The sequence below is a fragment of the Castanea sativa genome, chromosome 11, assembly GCF_040712315.1.
Source record: "Castanea sativa cultivar Marrone di Chiusa Pesio chromosome 11, ASM4071231v1".
Classification (NCBI taxonomy): Eukaryota; Viridiplantae; Streptophyta; class Magnoliopsida; order Fagales; family Fagaceae; genus Castanea; species Castanea sativa.
In genome coordinates, this window is record NC_134023.1 from 11,338,315 (window position 1) to 11,356,449 (window position 18,135).

An 18,135-nucleotide genomic window follows, 5' to 3' on the forward strand; every position below is an offset into this window, starting at 1 on the left:
TAAAAATACTTGGTATTCTATAATAAAAAAAATGTGCATTAAATTAATATTTTAATATAGATGGTTCAACTAAAATATTAATAACTAAGGGTGTAACTAGAAAAAGGTCAATATTGGAGGGGTTGTCCGGACATTTTGACCTTATTTTAATTGCTCAGATTTGGACTATTATTGAAGCCACAATAACATAATGATTTTCACTATAAAAAAAAAAGGTACATACACTTATACACACATATTCTAAGTCTATAACTTAGAGTGATTGAACCTCAAAAATTAACCCCCCATAAGGAGGCCTGTAGGCCATAAGACCATTAGCAAACATCTTACAAGGACATAGTGGCTTTTTATTTTTTATTTAAAGAATAAACATATTAAAAAGAAATGATGTCCAAATCTAGGATTTAAATCTTCCTTCCCACTTACGCTATCAAATTATTAAAAAAAAGTATAATTTACCGCGTAGAGCTCTCCCTAAAAATATTAACATGATTATATCCCATTTTCAATTTATAATCCATAGAAAATATTATGGTGATTTTTTTAAACTTAAAATTTAAGTTAATTAAATTATTGAGAGTTATGGAACAATAAATTGAAAAAAAAAATTGTTTTAAAATTTGATACTCTTGCTGTGAATAAATGGGCTTATTGAATATAGAAATTTCACTTTTTGGCTGAATGAATATTCACCTATTAATGAATAAGAATTTTGACTAATAAAGTAGTGGTGATAGTAGGAGCCATTTTCTAAGCAAGCCCACACTATAAGCCTAAATTTTTTCATGAGGATAAGGAGCCCAATATCAAGGCTCAGTTGGTCTTCATCACAATCATCATCATTAATTTATAGTTCAACAGTTTAACTAAATCTCTACCTGTAACTTGAATTAATGATCCACGGGTACAATCAACCAACAAATTGTTTTAGATATGAAAGGTCCCAAGCAACATAAATGATTTTAGGGGGACCATCATAAGGTTAAGGTTTATTCACCTAGTCTCATCTCATGTATTTTATGTGTGGGCTGAGAGCTTGGTGGTGAACATGGAAAGGTACGTGTGCTTGGGGTTTATTCACTTTCATGGGGGAATAATCATGTTGGCCATAAATTTCAGTGTAATAATATATAACCTTAGTGTATGGGCGTGCAGACCTTTTAACAAGAAGCTCTTGGTCCCTATCCCCTCCAAATTTTGTTTGTACCAATATCATTTGTAAAGAAAAATTGATGTTTCAACAGACCACAAGAGTTTTGAAATTCAATTCTCATTTCTAATGCACGAATTGCAAAGTTAAAAAGAGAGAGGTTCCAAATGCGGAGATAACTATAAGAGCCTTACACAAAAAAATGAAATTGAGCAAAGATTAATCACATGAGATTTGCTTTTATTTTGTACCAGAACCATCTGAAATCAATAATGACTATCTCTAACTTAAGAGTCTAAACACAAAAAATAATATAGAGAAAATATGAATTACATGAGAATTGCCTTTATTTTATATCAGATCCATCTGAAATCAATTATGATTATTGCTACAACCCTACAAGATAGCCTTTTACAGTCAATGGGTTTTGATCGAATGCCATTTGCTGAGACTAAAAAAATTTACTAGGATCCAACAATGATTGGCTCCCATCTTATGATAGAATATGAATTATTATAATGTGTGGCTCTGCATGTATGGCAAGTAATCCTTAAGTATTTTCAGAGCATGGAAAATGATACACTTTTTTCTCACATTCATGGTGCATGGAATCTACTTATTAAATTCATGGTGAGATTCAACATTAATATAAGCGAAAGAAACACCATTTATCTATACTCCAATAATACTTAAGAAATATCCATATATGACACTCTTTAACTGCAACTAAACTTTCCTAAACACTTTCACACTTCTTGGCCAGATCGTCATTCATTACTTTTGGCCTCAATTAATTTATTATTATTTTATGAATCTGGTTCTATGGCTTCTACTTTGGCTTAATACGGTAAAGGTGTTTCTCGTTTTGTAACTTAGAGAAAATTCTTAATATGCTTGAAGTCATTTTAGCTTAGGATGTATTGAATTTCTCTTCTTCTTAATAAAGTTTCATTATATATATATATATAAAAACATGGGCGGACATAAAATTTGGGTCAACGTTATGATTTTAAAATTCTTTAAATTGTCATTTGTAAATGTTCAGTTTTTTTTTAACCAATCTCCCCCCAAAAAAATATCCCTCTCTTTTGTGGTTATATGTTTCAAAAAAATTAAAATTATGTGTGTGTGTGTATATATATATATATATATAATATTTAAAGGCACAACAAAATCTTACATCACATGAGATCTTAAGTTGAGATAAGAATTTTCTAATGGTTAGGTATGTTGTTTCAATGATATATATCACCAATGAGTGCTTTTTAGGGGGTCGGTGTGATACTAATAACAATACACATAAACATAAATGACATAAAAATAAAAATCAACATAAGATAAAAACTAATGATCACCCTAAACTTCCAATTGCTGGATGATGTATCTTTAATTATTGAAAGAGAATCTTATTTTGAGTTAAAAGAAAAAGTTTGAACTAATGATGATAATATACTTCATGATTGTAATTGTGTTTTTGAGCAATACACGTAAGCTTCCATCGAAATGATATTTCAAACAAAAATGAATAATGAAAATTCTTAAGTATTATAATAAAATTCGCATGAGATCTTCACTCACTTTAGATACAAGAATTCTCTGTGGTTGTAATACCTTGAATCTCTATTTATGGCCAAGTTTGGAAGGAGGGGAAGGCTGGAGGGTAGAGTAGAGTTGCCTAAAAAAAAAAAAAGATCGATCAATTAAAGTTGAAACATCTTCTAAAGAAAAAAAAATGTTGAAATGTAGTGGTCAACGGACTTGTAGCTCAAATTGCATCTCCCGGTATTTTTATGGAGGCTTAAAATTAAAATCCATCCACCACAACTATCAAATTATTGAAAAAAGAAAATTTTGAAATATGGCCTAGTTAAAAAATGAGAATTTGCCTCCATGGTTACAATCAATCGTTGCTAATGTGGATCCTAGTCTATTGGTGGTATCAATAATTCAACATACTGCCAAGAAAGACATGGTGAATATATTATTAAGTGGCACACCACTAATGAGCAAAAAAAATGATTGCAAGAGATGCACAAAAATTACTAAATTGAAGGTCATATAAGTGACGTAGATTGTATCATTTAAGTGAGCCATAATTGATTTACCAGCAACACAAGGATATTCACTACAAGCTGCCCCTTCTGTAGAGCTTCACAGATGAACAAAGCGATTGAGGTTTCCACTAGTTGAATAAAAGGTGACGCTCGCCTGCCACAGGCCTCCTGGGGACTTAGAGCAGGCTACTATGTCAATGATAAAAAAAAATGTCACCACAATAATGACCCTTATCTATTTTGTTTCCAATTACTTTCGTATCCATTGTAGGTAAAAAAAAACTGATAATTTGTTTTACACCCTTTAGTAGGACTTTGTCTTGATTGAATGAGGACTCTTCGGCCTCAGTTTTGTGTTTTGTTTTCTACTTTCTCTCTCAATTCACTTGTAGTTGTTTCAGGAGGAAATGACATTGTAAGGATAAAAAATTTGGCCCTCAATGTTGGTGTTTAATGTATTCAAATATATGAAAGATTCTTGTCTCCAAATTATTGAACTTTAAAAATATAAAGTAAATATTGCAATCCTAGTATATATAATGGAGAATAAAAAATTAACTTTTATCATCAATAGAATATCTTTTAAGAGCATCCACACCAGCTCATGTAAAAACTTGTAAAACAGAAAAAACTAACAATTTTACACATTTTGAGCAAAAAAACACCCACATCAGTGGGTGTAAAAATGTTTAAAAATGTGGAAATCCATACATGAGCTACAGTAACCGTGTAAATAAACACGGTTACTGTAGCTCGTTTATCCAATTTTTTAATAATTTCCAGTTCGCTCATTTTTTTCTCTCTCTTCTCCCAGTTAACTGCTCATCTTCTTCTTTTTCCTCATATGCACAAAAACACACCCACGCACAAACACATCAACACAGATACACTTGCTCAAAAAAAAAGAAAAAAAGACAGAGATACACAAACACGGAGCTCGTGGATCGTGGATGGTGGATGGTGGATCGGAGCTCGGGTTGGAGTGTTGATGGTGGATCGGAGTGTGGATCGTGGGTCGGAGCTCGAATCAGAGCTGTGGATGGTGGATCAGAGCTCGAATCGGAGTGTGGATGATGGATCGGAGTGTGGATCATGGGTCAGAACTTGAATCGGAGCTATGGATGGTGGATCGGAGCTCGGATCGGAGTGTGGATGGTGGATCGGAGTGTGGATCGTGAGTCGGAGCTCGGATTGGAGCTGTGGATGATGGATCGGAGCTCGTGGCTCGGATCTGTGGTGGATCGTCGGATCGGAGCTCGTGGCTCGGAGTTGTGGTGGATTGTCGAATCGAAGCTTGTCGGAGCTGTGGTGGATTGTCGGATCAGAGCTCGTCGGAGCTGTGGTGGATTGTCGGATCGGAGCTCGTGGCTCGGAGCTGTGGTGGATTGTCGGATCGGAGCTCGTGGCTCGGAGCTGTGGTGGATTGTTGGTCGAAGCTCAAATCGGAGAGGTGATCTGGAAAATGGGTACAGAGAGAGAGAGAGACACAGAGAGAGAGAGAGAGAGAGAGAGAGAGAGAGCAATTTCAGAATGGGTAGAGAGAGAATGAGGGCGCGTATGTATAGTGGTAGTTAAAAGAGAAATAATAAAAAATTTGATAAAGTTGATTATTTAATTAAAAGATGGGTTAGAATAAATGAATTGATGTGGGTATTTTGTAAAAGTGATAGTGTAAAATAGAAAAATGTAGATTTTTTGTGTAAAATAGAGGAAATTTTTAAAAGAGCTGATGTGGTTGCTCTAATGTCTTGGGCGAATTGAATTTTGCTCCATGGTTACAACCAATCTTCGCTAATGTAGATCCCAACCCATATTAGTGGTATTTATTTTTCATCATACTGCCATTATAATAAAACCTTTGCCCAACTCAAAAAAAAAAAAAAAAAAAAAAAAAAAAAAAAAAAACTTCTTCAATATGGGTTGAGCCTAAACAAATCATGGAGGCTGCAATTATGACTACTTTAAATGATATTTTAATTTCAAAGATGAAATCTTAGTAAGAATTGCCAAAATGGATAGGAAACGATGAAACACCTTTGCATTTTTTTGCTTCACCTTTTGTGACTTCTTCAATATGGAGGCTATTGAGAGAAAGGTAATGACTCTAGTAAGGGGCCGTCCAGTTAGTAATATTAATGAGGCAAATGCATCTCCATAGATGGCCCACCCCATAAACCCCCACCCTTGTAATTTTTAATTTTTATTACCTTTCTATGAATTAATTGAATTCTTTTCTTCAACTTATACTTGGACGAGCTCTAGCTGAACATTAAATATCTTTCGTTGAGATGATGACTTTTTCTAATGGTTAGGTTTGTTGTTTCAATGATATATATTACCAATGAATGCTTTTTAGGGGGTAGTGTGATACCAATAACAATATATATTAACATAAACAACATAAAAATAAAAATCAATATAAGATAAAAACTAATGATTACCCTAAACTTCCAATTGCTGGCTAATATATCTTTGATTATTGAAAGAGAATCTTATTTTGAGTTAAAAGAAAAAGATTAAACTAATGACGACAATATACTTCATGATTGTGATTGTGTTTTTGAGCAACACCCATAAGCTTCCATTGAAATGATATTTCAAACTAAAATGAATAATGAAAACCCTTTAAGTATTTGGAAAATAATAAAAATTCACATGAGATCTTCACTCACTTTAGATACAAGAATTCTTTGCGGTTGTAATACCTTGAATCTCTATTTAGGGCCAAGTTTGGATGGAAGGAAAGGCAGGGGGTAGAGTAGAGTTGACTGAAAAGATTGATCACTTAAAGTTGAAACATCTTCTAAAAGAAAAAAAAAAAAGTTGAAATGTAGTGGTCAAGGGACTTGTAGCTCAAATTGCATCTCCTAGTATTTTTAATGGCGGCTTAAAACTAAAATTCGTCCAACAAAACTATCAAATTATTGAGAAAAATTGAAACATGGTCTGGTTGAAAAAAAGAACACTAAAATATTATTTTTGTTCTTAGGTTTTATCAAAAGTTCATTTTTCATTTATGAACTATTGAAAATTTTGTTTTAATCTCTAAACTATCGAAAATGCTTCACTTTTTCCCCTTAAACTTAAAAAAAAAAAAAAAAAAAAAAAAAAAAAAAAAAAAAAAAAAAAAAAAAAAAAAAAAAAATCAATTTTCATACATAAATTATTGAAATTTTTTAATTTTTCATCCATATATATATTTTTTCAAAACTATTAAAAAAACTCTTTATAAGGTTTAATGATGAAAAATAAAATCCAAGTTTAGGTACGTAATATTTTTGCCAAAATGTAAAAGAAAATTTTTGGCCCATTGGATTGGGTCGATTCAATACTCAACTTATATAGCCCAAAACAACGCGTAGGGTCCAAAGAGAAAAACCGAAACAACAAAAGAAAAGGAAATTCACTTCTTTCTCTCTCTCTCTCTCTCTAATCTAAAACCCTGAACAAAAACCCCAAAACCACAGCGACGCAGTAGTGAAGCAGCGATGGGGAGGAAGAAGAGCGAGAAGATAATTCTGCCACCGGAGCTTTCGCCGGAGATACCTAACGACGAAGTCGAAGTCTCCGACGAGGACTAACAGTTCGTCCAACACAATCGCCAATACGCTCTCGGATTTTCCCGCCTCGACACCCAGTCTATCACCAAGTCCGTATACGCACTCTCTCTAAACAATATCATTTTGCCTTGATAATTACCTAGAAGTATTTTGTGTTTCCTTCACTGGTTTTTCAAATACAAAACGCTGTGGGTTTCACTCTGTATTTTTTTTTTCTTCTTTTTTTTACTTGAAACTTCAAAAACGTACATTGTGTCCATTTTCAAACGTCATCTTTTCATAAATTCTGCAGTTGTCCTAGCTTTTCCGTTTCTCGAAATCTAACTATTCTCCATGTTGCACAGTTTTTATACCTTCGGAAGATTACATTTGCGAACTTGTGTCAATCAAAGCGTGTATTTCGGAGAGTCGTCAAGGTCAAAGGCAAGAACATGATTGTGAAAAAATATGATATCATCGAAGAAAAATTTATGTCTAAGGTGGAGAAAGCAGAGCCAAAGCCCGTGTAGTTGTGAACTGATCATCAAATGTTATCTGCAATTTCTTGTTAGTTTGAGTCGTTGAATAATGTGGGAAATTGTCTTTATCAATTAGAAAGTTTTTTTGAGTAAGAGTTGTAAGTGATAAAAGGAAGCACAGAAACTCAGGAATTCAAAACAGAGGACAACAGCTAGTTTTTCATAACGGTCACTTTGGCCTCTAAAACGGTGGCGTGTGTGTGTTAAAGGATGTGCTGATACGATGCCGTTTACATTTAAAGAGAACGACACCATTTTGTAGCTCTTCATCAAGTCCAAGTCTCCATCCAGACTTGCTCTGTTTTCCAGCTCACGTGTTCAAGCTTCTGTGCTTATCTTCCTAGATATTTCTGGCTTCGTATGCCAGCTGTACTTCACCCAAAATATCTATTAGGGTTTGTTATTAGAGTATCAACATTCATTTATCCCAATTCTATCCTATTTTACCATCCAAAAAGTTACTTTATCAATTATATAATACAATTTTACAATACTTCCACATCCAAACTTCTATTTTCCTATTCTACTCATTAAAATAATATTTCTACACAATAAAATAATATATTTCACAACATTATTTATTCTCTCTCTTTCTTTCTTTCTTTCTGCTCAAGATCCACAATCACCACCACGCTGCACCACACACACCTGACACCACCACCACCACCAACCCATAATCTACCGTCAAGACCAAAAAAAAAAAAAAAAAAAAAAGCAACCCACAATCTATCGTCAACACCAAAAAAAAAAAAAAAAAAAAAAAACCCACACCATAAACCTTCTCCGATCATCAGCACCACAAAAAAAAAAAAAAAAAAACACAGCAACCCACAGTCAATCCCACGCCACTGCACCACCAGACCCACACCGCTGCACCTATTGCCCAAGTTGTTGCACCACCAGACCAATGCCGCTGCATCCACTGATCACGTCGTAGCCCACCAAAATCACACCTATTGAAATCAACCCACCAACCCAAAACCCATTCCCACACAGATCACAATCCCCGCGATCTCTATCGCTAACCAAACCCAGCCCAGCCCGCCGAGACACCGATCCAAACCCAGCCCGCCGCGATCTCCCACATTTTGTTGACCCACGCGGAGACGCCGATCCAAACCCAGCCCACCGATCGACGCCAATCCAACCTCCAAAATCCAAAACCCAGCACCGATGTAAGCTTCGAACGAGAGAGATGTGAGAGAGGGAGTGAGGAGGGAGGAGCTGTTGTGAGAGAGAGAGAGTGAGGAATTGAGAGCCAGGATGAGAGAGTGAGAGAGAGAGAGAGATGAGAGACCGTGGAGAGAGAAAACTTTAAGTATAAAATATTAATATCTTTTTTGCCATTGAGCTATAGTGCAGTTCTACATTTAGAACCGCACTGTAGCTCAATTGTATTTTTTTTTACAATCCTGACTTTTTACAACATTCAATGGAGGGAGCATTTTGACCTAAATGGATTCTTTATGCTTAAATTTGGAATTTAGCCCTTTTGATGCTGATGCTCTTAGTTTGTTGTAATTCTGTTAGAAATAGAACCTTCTAGAAGGTTCTAGTCGGGGTGTAGATAGAAATTTTTGTTTAGAGGGCTAACTTGTAATACTAATTTATTAACTTATACAAACTTTCATTAACATGCATCATTGGACTGGCTCAAAATTTTTTTAAGAATTACATTGGACTTGCTCAAATATTTGGGGGGCTGAGTCTCATTTTTGTAAGCTAATAATTAAAATGTTAAATATTTAATAGAGTATTGAAATATTTTTAAAATATTAGGGGACCATGGCCCCCACTCATACATGTAGCTCCACCCTGGTTCTAGTCCTAGTGTAATCTATGCTATATAAATAGAGATTTGTATAGTGAATTAACAAAAAAAAAAAGCTTGAAATACAATTTCAAAAAATATCTTCTCATAAATCTCATTCTCTCTGTAACTAATTTCTGTCATTGTTGTAATACACTTCAAGCTCAAAATCTTTCAGTAAACAAGGTGCTTATCTTTATTTGTTGCTTAGGTTGATTGGTTTTTTTATTTTTATTTTTTTCAGTTTGATTGTTTGGTTGTTTCTTTCCACTTGGAGTTTGTAAGTCTATAAATGACTTAACGCTTTGCAAAATAATATCAATCGGAAATTTATCACATATGTTAGTCTTTTGGGATGTTTGGTTTTTTTCTTGAATTAAATAATTTTACTCTTGCTTTTGCTAAGATTGTTGTGGGGGGTAAAAGGACCCCGGTGGGCATATGGGCCTTTGGGCTGTAATATGGAGGGCCGCCCTGCTCCAGGATTAAACTCTATAAGTTGGCCCATACGCCGAGGGTCCAAGGATACAGCCGAGGAAGAGTTTCACCTCGGACAGATCCAAGAGAACTCAAGATTTTTATTATAAAGGTTAAGGCACAATTCTGGAAAGACTAATGGATAAAAAGAGACATCCTGAATCTTCTAGATGCACCAGTATTAAAGAAAATATCAAGAGTAAAGGCTGCCACCTCCGCATTAAAGGCTCTGCACCTACCTCCCTGGCCGCATTAATGGGGAGGTGACCCCTGAACAGTGAGGGGGAAACTTCTAGTCACTGTTCGAAAAGTATCAAGGAAGGAAGTATAAAAGGGGAGTAAAGGCCAAAGAAAATGGGGGAGAGAATAAAGAAAGGAATTAAGAAATTGTAATCTTTGAGGAAGAAAGAGAAATAATAAAGAAATAGTCATCGGCTCACGTCCGAGGAGACCCATTTGCAATTATCATTCATTGTTTACAAGTGTTGCACATACAAGTTTGTTATTAAGCTCCCAGTACTTCTAACCTAGATTTTAAGCCCACGCTCTACAAATTGTATTGTTTAAGGCTCATTGGGCCTGAGCCCGCGATTGTCTTTGGGTCCAGGTGCAATTGTGCACTTACAATTGTTATGACATTTCACCATAGCTACCTACAGTTGTCGAGGCCAAGGTGGTCGTAAATTTTTTTTTTTGAAAACGCTGCGAAATTTCATTCATTAAAACTGGATAGAATCAGCATAAAATGCCTCCAAGGCCGGTGGGGGAGAGTCCTCCAACCAGAATACATCTTCAGCTATAGTTTTCGCATAACGCGCTAAGGAGTAAGCTACACAATTAGCATCCCTTCTCACTAGTTTTATTTCTACCCAATGTAACCCAACAATCAAGCATTGTATATCAACAAAAATATAACCAAGCCGAGACAAATTTGTATCCCTGGACCTTAATAAATTCAGCACTTATGCACTGTCTCCTTCAATCACCAATTCAGAAAATCCAATATCAATGGCAAATTCTAGAGCTCTGCGGCATGCAAGAACTTTAACTTCCACGCTATCTTGTACCTGATGACCCTTGGCAGACATAGCTCCCATTATTTCACCCTTTTCATTGCGAATAATAGCTCCTATACCAAAGCACTTAAGGTCCGAGAAAATGGCTGCATCAAAGTTAAGTTTGAATTTGGTGGTGGGCACCATCTGCTCTCTGTGCTAGTTCTGCTGATTACATTTAGCTGTTCTTTAGCTTGCTGAAATTCTGCCAGAAGGTCAGCTGCTCTTTTGTGCAATTGGGCTGGTGGCTGAAGCTTCCCTCCGTGTACAATCCTATTCCATTGGTTCCATACGAGCCAGGCTTGAACTAAAAATAGCTCAAATTCTTCCCTTGACAACCGGTCTTGCAACTCCTCAAATAATTGCATTGAGTCCCGTTGACTCCCCACATGTTTTTGGAACTTCACTAAGCTGCTTGCCCAAACATCCCATGCCACTCCACACTCCCAAAAAACATGAACCCCTGTTTCAGAAGCACTCCTGCATAGCTCACTTGTATCATTCACCATAATTTGTCGATGGACTAAATTTTCTCGGGCTGGAAGTATATTTTGACACACCCTCCAACCAAAGACTTTGATCTTATTATGCACCTTGAGCTTCCACAACGTTGCCCGGACTTTATGGCCATTGTGCCCTTTTAAACTTTCTGTCCAACCCGCCCCCCTAAGTACTTGTATTGCCACATAATACCCTAATTTCACAGAATATGTTCCCTTGGCTGTGTGAAGCCACATCACCGAGTCCCTTACTTGTCTTCTACTCTCAGGTATCCTCAAAATTGCCTCTGCATCTTCCTTGTGAAACTTCGACATGATAAGCTCTCTATCCCAGCACCGTAATTCAGGGTCTATAAGTTCAAAAACTCTCCATTCTCATTCTTCCTCAACAAGGTGGACAAGAATTTTATTTGTGGGGTGATAGGGGAACCACCTATCCATCATGACCTGTATAAATAATCCATCTCCCACCCTCCAACAACATCCCTTTTTTAAAATAGGTTGGGCAACCATTATACTCTTCCAAATAAATGAGCTATTCGGCGAATCAACTGCTTCCAGGAAAGTGCATCATGGGAAATATCGTGCTTTGAGGCACTTGAACACTAAAGATTCTTGATTTTGCAATAATCTCCATCCCTGTTTGGCTAGCATGGCGAGATTGAAGGCCTTCAAGTCTCGGAAGCCCATTCCTCCAACTTTCTTAGCTTGAGTTAAGGTACCCCACCTTAATAGCTCTAAGCCGAAAATTATTACCAATTCTTATGGCTTCCAAGTCGGCATTAGCTAATTGTCTCCTCTTCAAACGCATCTCCTTTCTCACATTCCCAAAGTGATTCCGGATGCACCTCTTTAACTTTTTTCCACATTTTCCTATCCTTCTCCCTACTCTAGTATCCATATCTAGGCAGTTATGGGATGACCAAACAACTTCCACAGTTTTCAAGCAACCCTTGCCTGATAGCCACATCTCTTCAAAATGAAAAAGGTTTAGAAAATTGAGGAAAACCAAACTAGAATTGATCTTATACTCCGTGCTATTCCATAAGAAATTCCAAATTTGTGCATATCTAGCTCTCCAATTAGCATATTTAGACTCCGTAAATACAGAATGTGTACAATGTTGTTGTACACTTTTGTGTTCTACAATGTAAGTTTACTAATGTTGTACATATTTTGGCTGTCTACAATGTAAACTTATAAAAGTTCTAATGATGCACAAAATCGCCAATGAGTTGATCGTCTACAAGCATGGCGATTGAGGTACATGAAGAGCAAAAAGAATGAAGAAACTACATAGAGCATTAGTGGGTGCCAGCCAAAAACCCTTCGAATGTTAGGTCAGTGATAGAAGAATTTCCAATAACTCAAAAGTGTAAGAGCTAGGAAATTTCACATACCTTAGAGAAGAGGAAACTCAGTACTTATATAATGGTGTAGAGCTAACCAAGATCCCATGAACGTAGGATCTTTCCTTGTAAGGAAGATATGGATTTAATGTCCCGAGATCTTAGGGCTTTACTTGCCATATTGGGAGGGCACAGATACGTAGAAGGATTTTTGGATGTAGTGTGCAAGTTCTTTCCATATAGGGATATATGAGTGAGGAGCACGTAAATAGTGTGGAACCAAGTGCACTTCATCGTCGATATCAAGTAACCTGATGAGTAATTTCCTACCTTATGGCAAATGAGAATGGATGGTAGGGAAGGTGTTGTGTTGCCTTCAAACTCAAAGGAGACTTGTAACCCGAAGGAAAAATCCAACACGAAGGGCATTTTCGTCCCAAAGAATAAAGGAGATAGAAACATTCTACCCAAAATTATTCCTTATCAAGTTCATAAAAAAAATGTGAGTATTGTCGATGCCTTAGGGCAATCAACCACTCATTGCTGTGACACTCATGCGCCTTTTTGGCTTTTACAGAGCTCGGTGCTGTGGAAGAGGGTTAGGAAAAGGTTGAACCTCTGGTGTGTGACTAAATTAAGTCAATTTTAACCTATTATGACCAAAGGTGGTAAAGTCGCCACTAATCATTGGGTTTTTTCTAAGGTGTAATTGGTCACATGACTCTATTTGATTTTATTACTAGTCCTAGGCTAAGAAAAATTGTTGTTTTTCCTAATCTAACACGAATAGTAAAAAATCTTTATTCTTGAGTTCAGAAGTCTGGTTACGTGTGGGGGAAGGTGTTAGGCACCTCACAACGCTTGCCCGAAGATAGTCCTTTATTTTGATAAAGTCTTAATTGTCGGACATTGACAATTAAAAACAAGCTATTGGCATTAACGTTTGGGACTTTAAAAGAATTGGGTTTTGAGGTTTGATTTTAGAATGGGATGTGGCCTTTATCAATGTTTTGCTAGCACATTTGGAATTGTTGCCAAACTTCCATGATGAAAATTCAGTAGCATTTTAGGCCAAGTGCGTTATAGCACACAAAACACTATTCTTACTATGCTTTTGCTGTGAGAATATGGCAAAAGGATGCCCTATTTTCACTGCAAAAACCCGACTGTGTTTTGCGTTTAGTGTGCTATGGCGCACCAGCGCACCAGCAAGGTTTCGTGTCTATGTATACAGCATGCGTAAGTATGTTCATACTAAAGTAAGCCGAAGCTTTTACCAAAGCATTAAACAAATTGACGTGTGTCGTATACATGGGGAAACCAATGCCACTAGTTGACATGGATCGAGGCAATCACACAACGACAATCATGCACACAATGTAGCATGAATATGCATCTACAGTAGTTGTCTTGAATGCATACCCACACTCCAAAGGTCAAGAGCACCCATGATCGCGAGGGGGTAATCTCCTAACCGCGTGAGTCCATCATACAAAGTGCACAACCATCTTTAAACTAGCATATATATATGTGTGTGTGTGTGTGTATATATATATATATATATATATATATATATATATATATCCAACATGCACAATGCAAACACACAGAGCGGGAAACTAAACCAGACATTGCCAAAATCCTAAAGGTATGGCCCAAGCAAGGTACACGAAATATAAATCAGGCATTCCCTACAACCAAGGGTATGGCCTAAGTAAGGTACATGAAAAGTAAAGATCAGACATTGTCATACCCTAAGAATGAGGCCCAAGCTAAGTACAAGAAAGAAAGTCCTAATCTAAATACATGGTTCTAAAAAAAAGGTCAAGAGAGAGAGAAAACCACTCGGAGAGGCTGAGCCCCCTAATCTACTGATCATTTCCCTTTTTGGGCTTGCTCCTTTTACTTGCATTTTTGCCCCTTTTAGCTTGTGTTTTGGAAGTTTTGCACGCACTCCAAATGTGTACATGCAACAAACAATGAAAACACAAAACTAGCAAAAAAACAAAAGATATAGCAAAGAAACAAAGAAAGCACTAAGCAAACAAGCAAGGAAAGGAAATGAGACGTGCTAACAAGCAAACATGTAAAGAGAACATACAAAAGAGCAAACAAATGATCAAACAAGCATGTTATCAAACAAGCAAACAAGAAAAGGTTTCCTAGAAGGACAAATGTAGATGTGGATTTGGTGTCTATAGTTCCATTAGATTGGAGTACAAATGACACATGTGCCATCAAGCAAAACTCCTAAAAGGGGCTTGAGATTTCATGTATAAAGATAGGCGTGAACCCGCACGAAATCACAGGTAGGAGATATACTTGATGGCACAAACAAGTAAGCAAAGACACACGCATGAACATAAGCGAGGATGCAAACATGCAAACAAAAGCAAGGGACCAAACAAGAAGGCACGAAGCAAGCACAAAAGAGGCTAAACATGTTATCACACAAAGGGGAGAGCCAATTATGTTATAAGGCACATATTAAGCTAACACGAGAAACCATAACATGCAAAGCTAAACAAATGAGAGAAAGGCAAGTGGCAACCAAGCCAACATCACTAGGATGTAATCTCAACATGGGATTGCATCCACACAAGCCATAAAAGGGGAAAAGATGCAACCAAACAGACAAAGAGGCACTGAAGGTGCAAGCACACAAATCCACAAAGGGAAGACAAACATGTGAAGCATGACAAGGATGCAAGAAACGAGATCTAAGCATACAAGCATGGATCCAAACAAAAACACCTGGAAAAGAGTAGATAAAGCACAAAAATGCAAATAGGAACTAATCCAAACCCTTTATTGAACTTGGGTGTACGGATGTAGTTCTAGACCTCTAGATCTAGATCTACACCTTACCCAAAAACCAAACACAAGAAAAAGACACAAACAAGACATTTAAAAAAGCATTAAGCATAGCATCCAAACAAAGCTTTACACATAAACCTGGCAAAGAGCATATAAACATGGCAAATGTAGCAAAAACAAGAAATTTAGACATATCTTAGCCCAAGAACGTTAGGCCAACAACATCTAAGTAATAAAACATGTTAGGAAAGACAGAAGACATGCTAGGAAATCAATAAAACATGCTAGGAAGCAAAATAAAGCAATAAACAGGCTATAAAAAGTAAAAGGAAGCAATTAAAAAGCTAGGAAATTAAATGGGTGTAGATTGTAACTAAAAAAATACATCTACATCACTAAACCTCAAATCCAAGGTACAAGGACCAAGAAGAGGGAGATGAGAGCAAGAATACTACCTCTTGATATATAGGGAAAAAGGTAAATCAAAGGGTTTTTTTTTTTGGGTGTTTGTGGAGAGAGAGAGAGAGAGAGAGAAAATTGTTTATAAAAAATGCTCCCAATGCCCAAAAATCCCTTTTTTCAATTCTAGGGGTCTCGAAGTTTTATAATTTTTTTGTGACCTTTCAGCTACCGGCGCACCCTTAGGGGCCGCCAAGCCTCTATGCTAACATCAACAATCCTGTCATTTTCCCCTGCTTTTTTATTCTGATTTCGATTGAGCATTTAAAGGCCTTCCCAAACTCTGATTGAGTTGATCTTGGTGTCAATGGAAAGGTATGGATGTATAGTTTCCATAACACTTGATAATTTGAAAATCCAATGGTCGGATCAAAAAGTATGGCTTCTGGAAGTGAGCTAATGCGCCAAGCACGGTTTTCAATGTATCTCAACTGTTTTAGCTCTAATTTTGACCCACAAGCAGTCATTGGAAATGGAATTAGATACTCTTTGCAATGATATTGGTTCCAACCTATTCTGATGGTCGGATCGAAATTAGGTTTTTAGGCAATCCTAAGAGTCAGCCTCAGGTCAAACTTGGTCAAAATTGACAAAAATTTCTAACAAGCTCGAGTTTGATGTAAAAACAAGGAAAATTTTGTTTTGGGATGATTTTGAACAATTTTGACTTTTGGTTAACCTAGGGTTGACTAGGGGCATTAGGGGTCAATTTGACCTAAAAAGGTACTTCTAGTGCTTTAATGCCCGAACGAGTTGTTCCATGTTAATCTAGATGATCCCATGGTCTCTTGGTAAAAAATTGATATTTTTTGGAATTTACGGGGTCTTGCACGCAAATTGAAAATAAACAAAATATGATATCTACAAATATCAAAAGGTTTTTGACATAATTTGGCCATGTGACTCATGATAAGTTTATAAAAGTAATTAACATAGTTTATTTCAAGCGAAACTATATTACGAAATTTTTTTTTTTTAATTCTTTTAAAAAAATTATTCTAGTTAAAACCTATTTATCAAAAGTGTCAAGATATGTAAGATGACTTTCTTTAATTATTTTAAATTCTTTTATAATCTATTTTTTCTTTTGATATGAATGTATATATGATGATAAAACCTTTTTTTTTTTTCTTTTGATAGGAATGTAGGATAAAACTTCAATTTACACTCTGTATTTGTCTTGTAACTAACAAGAATTTGTGTGCTTTTATTCTACTATATATATAATTTAATTTAAATTATAAAATAAAAATATTTATTTTAGGTTACATATAATTATTGATTAAGTTGCCGTATTTCATAGTCTTTCTTCTCAAAAAATAAGTTGCCTTATCTTAAAAAAAGGGTTATATATATAATATATGCACCGCAAGCTTTACTTAATAACTAGAAAGTAGAAACGTCATGTCCACTTCTTTTATTAAAAATAAAAATTAAAAATTGAAATTTAGAAACCTTACAAAGTTGTTAAAATAGTTTACATGAAGTGAAACTCTACTGGTGTTCTAGTTAAAAATTAGTTATCAAAAGTTTCAAAATGTGTAAGATGATTTTCATTATTTATTTTAAATTCTTTTATAATCTATTCTTATATATATATATATTATTCAAATTAAGTTACAATATATATTTTTATCATTCAAATTAAGTTACAATTTAAAAATATTTATTTTAGGTTTCATATAACTCTTGATTAAGTTTTTGTATCTAAAAAAGAAAAAAGAAATTGTGTACCACATGAGTATAATACTAATATCAATAAAGTTAGCCATTAGAACTTATAACATTCACTTTTGATAATTGCTCTTTATCATCAAATCAGAACATCAATTAGTTTTTTTTTTTTTTTTTTTGCACGCAGGGATCGAACTCTAGAGATAGGGGCTAAATCACATTGCTCCTTGCCCCTCACCCTCAACCCCCCCCCCCCCCCCCAAATTATTTCTAACATTTCTAGTTAGTCCAACAGATTTTTGGTAGGCCTCCCTAATTGTCCAAAACTTTATTACCATTTTCCTAATTATTCTTAAGATTTATAGTTAGTCCAAAGGATAATGACTAACAATCGATCTTCTCAATTGTCCGAAAAATTTATAATCAATCCAATGGATAATAACACACTCTATAACATCATTGACAACTCATTTCCTAACATAATTTCAATTTTTTTTTCTCATCTTTCTCAACTCAAAGAAGCTACCTATGGAGGAAGTCAATACCGTACCGGAGGCTGTACCGGTTTGGCCACCGGTACGATATATTTCGGATACCGATCAATACCGGTGTACCGTTTCGGGTTTACTGCTATTTTATATATATATATATATATATATATATATATATATATATATATATATATATATAGACACACACACACACACCAAAA